Raw genomic sequence first — 9,744 nt, 5'->3', positions numbered from 1 at the left:
GGGGGGAGTGAAGGGTGGCAACATAAATAATTCAAAATTCTGCACAGTTATGAGAAACAGCTTAAATAATATAGGGTTCCTTTAGTGAGAGTAGCGGGGGGAGGCGGTTGGTTAAATATATTCAATAAACCGCAACATATATATATATATATATATATATATATATATATATATATATATATATATATATATATATATATGTGTGTGCCTTCGGATAGAGAGTGAACTCACCTTGAATGTATTGACTACAAATTAAAATATAAGAAGCTAATAGCTTGGCTTAAATTAGAGATGAGACAGGAGCATTTAGTGCTATTTATGTGCATATCTGGTTACATGCTAAATATAACACTGGCAAGTGGGTAAAGCAAGTATCCCGGCATAGAGACAGCCTGAAGATATATTATATTACCATACCTGTTTCGACACTAATAAGTTTAATATAGATGTAGATAAATTGTTTTAAAGAGAGAAAAAATTATATTCCTTCTTTTCTCATGTTTGTATCTCACCTACTGGGTATGGGCCCTATACCCAGCAATGGTGTATCTAAGCTGCTAGCAGGTATCTATGATTAAAGAAGAGGGAAATGTGGTAAAGTTCATGGTCTTTAAACAACAGTAAGTGTACAAGTTAGTATACCATAAACAGCAACAAGCCATTTAGGGAGCACAGATAGGTAAATACAGTTACTCCAGTGGCATATTGGGGACAAAAAGATTGAGGTGGCAAGCCTTGTCTTAAACTCCTTTACATTTCTATAACTGGGGCATTCTAGGCAGAGTGATGGACACTCTCCATGTAGGATGTAAATATCAAAGCTATCAATAATAAATAGATGCCAGTTCCAGATTTCTAGGGAGTATGTCTAAAGTTTCCAATGATGCCCTAAGTCTCTGCTTATTAAATATGCCTATTGGGGACAAATCCCAGGACAGAGAGTCTCGAGAAAAATAGGAACAGTTGACAGAGGCAATTATATCACATAAGTTTGCCGTATAGCTCAGGTTGTAGCTGAGCTTTGACTCCCCTCTAGTGGCTGTAAATGGCCATTGCAGCTAACAGGAAATTGTATTGTAAGTTTAACACGCAAAACAGATACAGATAACACATCTACCAATTAAGCAGTGCAATATACATTTGGAAAGTGTAGAATCTAAAAACAAACCTTTGGATATATTTAGGTACATTCTATAACAAATATCCTTATTTATAAAAGAACAACCTAGCACAAAATGACTATCCTGTACTGGCTAGGGAACTAATGCATCTAACATTGCTGCTATCGTAACGAGTTCCCAGTGTTAAAACATATCTGCCACTTAAATATTAAAACTTTGCTCACTTTACACCATGTTTAACAGTAAGAACATAAACCTTAATGCAAGTCACTTTGGGTATATGTATTGTTCAGTGTATGTGACATCTTTATATAGGCTGCAAAATATAAAAATAAACAAATAACCGTCTTATCCATCTTTATCTGTATCGCTTCTTCTTGTGACCATACTTTTCAAGAGAACCCATATATCATATATCATCTCCATTCCAAGCCACCTTAAGATAGAGGAGGAGCTGGTAGTGGGTATATGAGCAAGGTGGTCTGCCATGTCTTATCATTCAGTTGGCTGATATAGGGGGCAAAATAAAGTTGCGGTCTCAGAGAATAATCCTCAGTTTGCTGTTATAGTCCTCCAGGATCCCACTGAAAGGTTGACCAGTCAATAAATTCCAATAGATCTGCATAGGAAGGGATGGTTGGGATCAGCAAGGGCAACAAAAATTGCAGCCAGATTTCTTTCCGGCGTCTGACACGCACATTATCTGAAGTCTTTTTGTGGTCCTGTGTCTTGGCTGTTGAGCCTGATGTGAGAGCTGGGTTAATTATGGTTGTGCTGGTTTCGCTGAGCCGCATGTAATTGCTGTCATGCTGGGCCATGCTCACAGTTGCAGCAGTTTTATTTTCAAATACCGGCTCCGGAATAACAGGGACTGGGTCCCTCACACAGCTAGCTGGAGTAATGTTTAGGCATATGAGACCCGTAGTACAAGTATGCACACCTTCAGCTGAAGCAGATCCAAGACGCGTACACTTCTGAGAGGCACAGGAAACCTCGTGTTTGAAAGCATTGGTCAGAAGTCCTTCAAGAGCAATATGGTGCTCCGCAAGGATACAGCGCAGGGTCTCCAGAAAGCTACCAAAACTTGCCATGTTTTGTATTTCAAGATGGCCGCTCCTCCGGTATACAGTGCAAGAGCTGCAAACATTACCAGATAGCTCTGTGTCCTTTCAGCTCGTCTCTTGACCCTCACATCCTCCAATATGCGTCTCAATGATCTTAGCTACCACTTCGTAAGATTTTGGGCATTTCTGAGCGATCTAAAATATGGCCATTTACATTATATGAGCAGAGCTCTGTTTATGTGCGACCGCTCAGGCGCCCAGCTTGCCCCGCCCCCCGATGTCTGCTGTATTGAAGGGCTGCATTGGTCAATTGTAAATGTGTTATAGAGTCTCAGAATAATAACATCTGTTTCTTTTATTTTTCAGACATGTAATAACAAGATGTCCTATAAATATTGGTCATAAACATAAATACATGCGGTCAAAAATTCTTAGAAACATGAAATATACTGTATTCACATTAAGATACAATATAATACCAGGATGTTGAATGCAATGATTCTGTGAAGAGCCAAATAATTTACAGTATAATTGCTTACTAGTATGATACTGGAAGTATACTCATGTTTGGTCTCTATAGATACATGCTGGGTTATATGGGATGGGGCATATATGCTGACCAGATAGGTTTATTAATGCAAGAAATGATAGTATATTAAATAAACATTTTAAGGTGAGATATTTAAACTGCAGCAATAATTGACGGTGAGACCGCATTTATGGTTATCTGCTGCCACCAATAGTTCAGAAATGGTATGACAGCCAAATGAATTGACTATTAGAACATATGCAAATCCAAATAGCCAATCAACGCTCAGCTCCATTAAGGGTGGATCAGGGACAAGCATCGGTAAGGGCCTATCAAAATCTTGTGGGAATGATTAAAGAAAAGGAGGAAGGGCTATATCTTTGATAAGCAACCACACACACAGTAGACAAAGTACACAGACTCAAAGAAGCATACGTTTTGGAGAGGAAAATACACAGGTTTGTGCCAAGTAGATTCTCTGCCATTTTGAGACACTTTCTTGAATAAAGGAAGATAACAGTTTTGAGGCCTGTACCTTTGCGATATAGTGGATAAATCCTTTTTAGATGACCCACAAGAAATTCTAGAAACTGAATAATCATTTGGTTATGTGGTGACGTATGGCAGTGACTATAATTTAATATTTTAAAGCAAATACATTCATTATTGCTACAGTTTAATTGAAGTTAATAATTTTAAAAGGGCACCTTGTATTTTATGCTTATATCCATAATCCTGTGTAGTCTTAGCTAGTCACATAAATTGGCTGTTTGCATTAATAATAATATATACAATTTCTGGTGTTTTTAATTGAAGTTATATAGAATAATTTGTGGGATAAATAATAATTATACTTAACTGAAAGTTATCTTAAATCTATTGAAATCCAGTAACATTGTGAAGTATCTTGGTATATTGTTTATCTAAACACTGTGAAGTTAGCTGTCCATATTCTGGTATATTATGGTGGTATTTTAATGCAATTCATTGTGAGAGAGGTTAATTTTAAAGGTATATTTTTATGATCTGTGGTATAGAATATTATAACAGCATAAGCGTGTATAATTTGATTCATAGTCTGGTTTCTATGAATATTTTGCAATACCTATATAAATCTTAACTAATCTAAAGAATTTAGGAATAATTATTAATTTCAATTGTTTCATATATACATTTTAATTGGGGGTTGTTTTAAAGAATAATAACAAATACATTGTATTATAACCCTGGTATATACTGACATATTATCTGGAAGCACTGCTGAGATATTATTATATTTATCACATTGATATAATATATTTGTAGTAGATAGAGATTATAAAAAAGAAAAAAGAATTTTTGGGAAAAATTGATAACATTTTTTAAATTTATTTTAATATTTGTTTTTTTTCTTCTCTTGTTGGTCAAAATTGTTTTAGCATTTTAATTTAACCAAATACTAAGCCAAAATAATAATGTCTGTTACTAGAAGTGAATCCAATTAATCTATACTGTGATTCCCAAGATTACCCCTCACTCAGGGCGATGTCCTTAAGATGGACATTATAGGTCACATTAAAAAAAAAGTTTAATATTGCGGGTGATTTAAATAATTATATGGATATGCTTGCAATTAAGGCTAAAAATATTGCTATTGATGATGGGAGGTGGAATGAAAAAAGTGAATTATTCCAAGAATTATTAAAAATTAATCAATGCAGAAATCTCAAAAAACGTGATGAACTAATACTAAAATCTTGCAACCCCTTGTAATATGCATTATTGACGAAATGCCCACACTGCTTATAGAAAAGGAATTGCAAATACAGGGGCTAGATGATGATATTCGCTCATCACGCAAGTGGGAAGAGAGTTTAGAAATGGCCGAAAATTAAATTGTTACATTTAAGCAAGAAATGGCCTCCTTAGATAAGTACAGGTGGCCCTCGGTTTACAACGGTTCAATTTACACCGTTTCAGAATAACAACCTTTTTTTCCAGTCATGTGATTGCTATTGAAAAGCATTGAGAAGCAGTGCATTTATTAAAATAGCTAGTAGGTGGAGCTGTCCGCTTGTGTTGCAGCAAAGCCAAGCAAGCTAAAATTAATCAGTTTAACCAGACCTGAGCCATCAAGCAGATTTCAAAGGAACAAGATCTTCCTGTCTATAAATCAGTCCAGATTGGAATGCATAGAAAGAACTGTTTGCAGAAAAATGCAAGTAAAGTCTGTGTTGTGTGATTATTTTATTAGGTTTATCATGCTGTTTAGCAAATGTTTTTGTTCATTTAACTTAGTTTAATTATATATTCTGTGTTGTGTGATTAGTTTATTAGTTTTATAATGTTGTTTAGCATTTAAAGACTTCATTTCAAAGCTTTAAAAATAATGTATTAGGTGTTACTTATATCAATTTTGAGAGGGGCCTGGAGCCTAACTCCCTCACTTCCCATTGACTTACATTATAAACTGGGTTTCAATTTACAACGGTTTCGATTTAAAACCATTCCTTCTGGAACCTAACCCCGGCATAAACTGAGGGCTACCTGTATAACCTAAATTTACTAGCCAAAATACAAGAGTTAAATAAACAACTCGCGCAAAGCCAGAAAGAACTTAGTGAACTGAAAAGGCAGTCTAGCAATAATACACCCCCTTCTGCTAGCAATGAGGATAATGCAGGTATTTTTAAAACCCTTAAAGAATTAATGAGAAGTGAATTACAGAACTTTATGGAAGAGTTTAAACAAAGGACCCCTATCGGGTCAGAAACTTTCCACATAGACAGTCACCTCATGTTATAAATTCATGGAACTGCTACACTTCAGAGGGGGAGGAGAGTGATTATAGTGAATCAGAGGGCAGAGTCATCTACCCAAATAGCACACCTAGTACTAATGTACGTAGGGGGTCTCCCCATAGTAAAAGGACAGATAGGGAATGCTCCAACCCTTACAAGAAGGTCCCTAGGAAAGCCCAAGATGCGTCTAATAAGGTGTATGACACCCCTAAAATAATTGCTAAAGGAAATGAATGTTCATTCCTGGAGTGAAACAAAACGACAGTGCAAAAAGGAATTTGTTTTTTATCGCACGACCGCTGCTAAAGCGGCTGTATACGGTTTGAAATGTGGCGGGAATCAAAGCCCAATTAAATTCCTTTCTGCACTAAAAAGTGCATACAGTATGGCCAAAGATTACCCCAAATTCGAGAGCTCAGAATTTCACCCACACTATTGCTAGTGCTACACACGTGTTTACCGGATTTGTTCACCTTATTCCCATGAATAATAACCACTAGGTGACACTATTGTACCACTATAAGAATGTATACTACAAACCTCCATTTCACCTAGATTTACATTTGTGTGACTCCACTGGGTGGCACAGTCTTAAATTTCAAAACATTTTTTATGATGTCTCCTGGATGAAAGGAACAGTACCTTCAAAATTAAACATTCATGATTCAGATAGAACATGCAATTTTAAACAATTTGCCAAGTTACTTTTATTCTCAAATTTGCTTTGTCCTCTTGTTAACCTTTGTTGAAGCATAAACATAGGTAGGCTGATAGAAGCTAAGGAGTGTGCATGTGTCTTTTGCATTCTATGGCAGCAGTGTTTGCAACATTGTATAACACTGCTGCTAGATGGAAAAGGAGATGTAAACTCTCCTGAGCTCACAAGTAATATGTAGTGTACCTTATTGAGTGTGCCCAGTGCAAAATCCAGTATGTTGGGCTAACCTCCAGGGATATCAATACTGGAATAAGGGAACATTTCTCCTCATTTAAAATGACAAGGTCAACTACTCCGATTGTCTAACACTTTGGTATTTTTCATACAGAGGATCTCAATTCCTTCTCATGGTGTGCAATTGAAAAAAATCTGTAAACCCAAAAGGGGAGTGGATATTGACCGAATTTTAGCAAAAAGGGAGGCATACTGGATTTTTACACTGGGCACAAGGATACCCAGGGGTCTCAATTCTAAGTATGATGTCATGAACATATGGGAATATAATTGTTCCCCCCTACTATGTCTATAAGGTGTGCTAGAATGTTCCCATATAATCAAGGGTATATATATTTCAATGTATTAGATATTTATCCCTTATATTTTATCTTCCACCTTTAGTTGAATTCTGGGGAGTCTGATAGCATATGTTTAATGAGTAAAATCCCTATATTCGAAACACCAAGGTTTAGGCGTTAATATATCAAGTTCTCACCATTCCATACCCTCACTAGCTAACACAGGTTTATTGTATTTATACAAGTAGCCTCATATTCTCAAGCCCTATATGTGTCATTCATTTAGTGTAATGATTGCTATCATAAGCAGAGGCTTTACTCTTGTGCAATTAATCCTATGGGCTTTGTTCAGACATATAGAGTAAATGATATGACCTGTTTTTGAATCTAGTGATGTGTATTTAAATATCAGTATATGTTTCTGCATCTATATAAGTAGCATCTTATCTTTGAAGCACCACATGTGCTATGCATTTTTTCGTAACAATTATTTTATATTTCTAGGCAATATTGGCCAATATCAGAGATGCCTTATAGGGCCATTGATGAGATCTATCATTTAGTTAAGTGTGTTTCAATGTCTGTTAATTTGTCCTGTGTTCACATGAGGTTAATATTTAGTGTAACATAAGTGGCTAACGGCTAGATTACGAGTTGTGCGTTAGGGTAAAAAAACAGAGTTAAGAGGTCCTAACGCTGCTTTTTTACGCCCGCTGGTATTACGAGTCTTGAAGGTTTAGGGACACCACACACTTTCTTGGCCTTACCGCAAAACGACTTACGTAAACTTTGTTAAGTCTTTTTTCTATGGGACTTCCATAGCGTCGGTATTACGAGTCTGTCCTGGGAGGTCAAAAAGTGAGCGGTACACCCTCTTCTGTCAAGATCCCTAACGCATTTAAGTCAGTAGTTAAGTGTTTTATTGTACAACGCCGTAGCATAAAACTCATAACTAAAGTGCTAAAAAGTACACTAACACCCATAAACTACCTATTAACCCCTAAACCGAGGCCCTCCCACATCGCAAATACTAAATAAAAATTTTAACCCCTAATCTGCCGCTCCGGACACCGCCGCCACCTACATTATATTTATGAACCCCTAATCTGCTGACCCCAACATCGCCAACACCTACATTATATTTATTAACCCCTAATCTGCCGCTCCCAATGTCGCCGCCACCTACCTACACTTATTAACCCCTAATCTGCCGCCCCCAATGTCGCCGCCACTATAATAAACATATTAACCCCTAAACCTAAGTCTAACAGTAAACCTTACACCCACTAATTTAAATATAATTTAATTAACTCTAAATAAATATTCCTATCATTAACTAAATTATTCCTATTTAAAACTAAATACTTACCTATAAAATAAACACTAAGATAGCTACAATATAACTAATTGTTACATTAGAGCTAGCTTAGGGTTTATTTTTATTTTACAGGCAAGTTTGTATTTATTTTAACTAGGTAGAATAGTTATTAAATAGTTATTAACTTAATTTAAGAACTACTTAGCTAAAATAAATACAAATGTACCTGTAAAATAAAACCTAACCTAAGTTACACTAACACCTAACACTACACTATAATTAAATAAATTAACTAAATTAAATACAATTACCTAAATTAAATTAGCTAAAGTACAAAAAAAACAAAACACTAAATTACAGAAAATAATAAAAAATTACAGAAATTTAAACTAATTACACCTAATCTAATAGCCCTTTTAAAATAAAAAAGCCCCCCCCTTTTTTTATATAGTGTGTCTGTATGTGTAAGTGTATGCTATGTAGTGTTTGTTTCTGTGTATTTGAGTGTGTGTACATGTATGTGTGTAGCTTGTGTTACTGTGCATTTTTGCTAACTTTAAAGGCCAGAATCTAGAAGAGTAGTTTTTAAAGAATCTATTATTAAATGTCCAATTAAGATAAAACATATTTAGCACTGTCTCTGCAAAGGCTAAAGCCTCAGACTGCCAGCTAATGTGCTTGCCAACCCCAGGACCCCATACAAAGAATTACAGATACCCATATATGATGTAGTGTGTGTGTGTGTGTATCTGTATGTATAAGTGTTTGTGTGTATCTGCATGTATAAGTGTATGCTATGTAGTGAGTGTGTGCATCTGTATGTATAAGTGTATGCTGTGTTGTGTATGAGTATCTGCATGTATAAGTGTAAGCTATGTAGTGTCAGTGTATATCTGCATGTATAAGTGTATGCTGTGTAGTGTGTGTGAGTGCGTGTATCTGCAAGTATAATTGTACGCTATTTAGTTTGTGTGTATCTACATGTATAAGTGTAACCTATGTAGTGTGTGTGTGTATCTGCATGTATAAGTGTATGCTGTATAGTGTGTGTATATGCATGTATAAGTGTAAGCTATGTAGTGTGTGTGTCTGTGTGTATCTGCATGTATATGTGTAAGCTATGTAGTGTGTGTATCTGCATGTATAAGTGTAAGCTATGTAATGTGTGTGTCTCTGCATATATAAGTGTATGCTATGTAGTCTGTGTATCTGCATGAAAAGGTGTATGTTATGCAGTGTGTGTGTATCTGCATGTATAATTGTAAGCTATGTAGTGTGTGTGTGTGTGTATCTGCATGTATAAGTGTATGATATGTAGTGTTTGTGTGTGTATCTGCATGTATAAGTATATGCTATGTAGTGTTTGTGTGTCTATCTGCATTTATAAGTGTATGCTATGTAGTGTGTGTGTGTGTATCTGCAAGTATAAGTGTGTGCTATTTAGTGTGTGTGTATCTGCATGTATAAGTGTATGCTATGTAGTGTGTGTGTGTATCTGCATGTATAATTGCAAGCTATGTAGTGTGTGTGTGTATCTGTATGTATAAGTGTGTGCTATTTAGTGTGTGTGTATCTGCATGTATAAGTGTATGATATGTAGTGTTTGTGTGTGTACCTGCATGTATAAGTATATGCTATGTAGTGTTTGTGTGTGTATCTGCATGTATAAGTATATGCTATGTAGTGTTTGTGTGTGTAT

Source organism: Bombina bombina, chromosome 2 (assembly GCF_027579735.1).
Source record: "Bombina bombina isolate aBomBom1 chromosome 2, aBomBom1.pri, whole genome shotgun sequence".
In the NCBI taxonomy this organism is placed as follows: Eukaryota; Metazoa; Chordata; class Amphibia; order Anura; family Bombinatoridae; genus Bombina; species Bombina bombina.
This window is presented reverse-complemented; position numbering follows the sequence as displayed.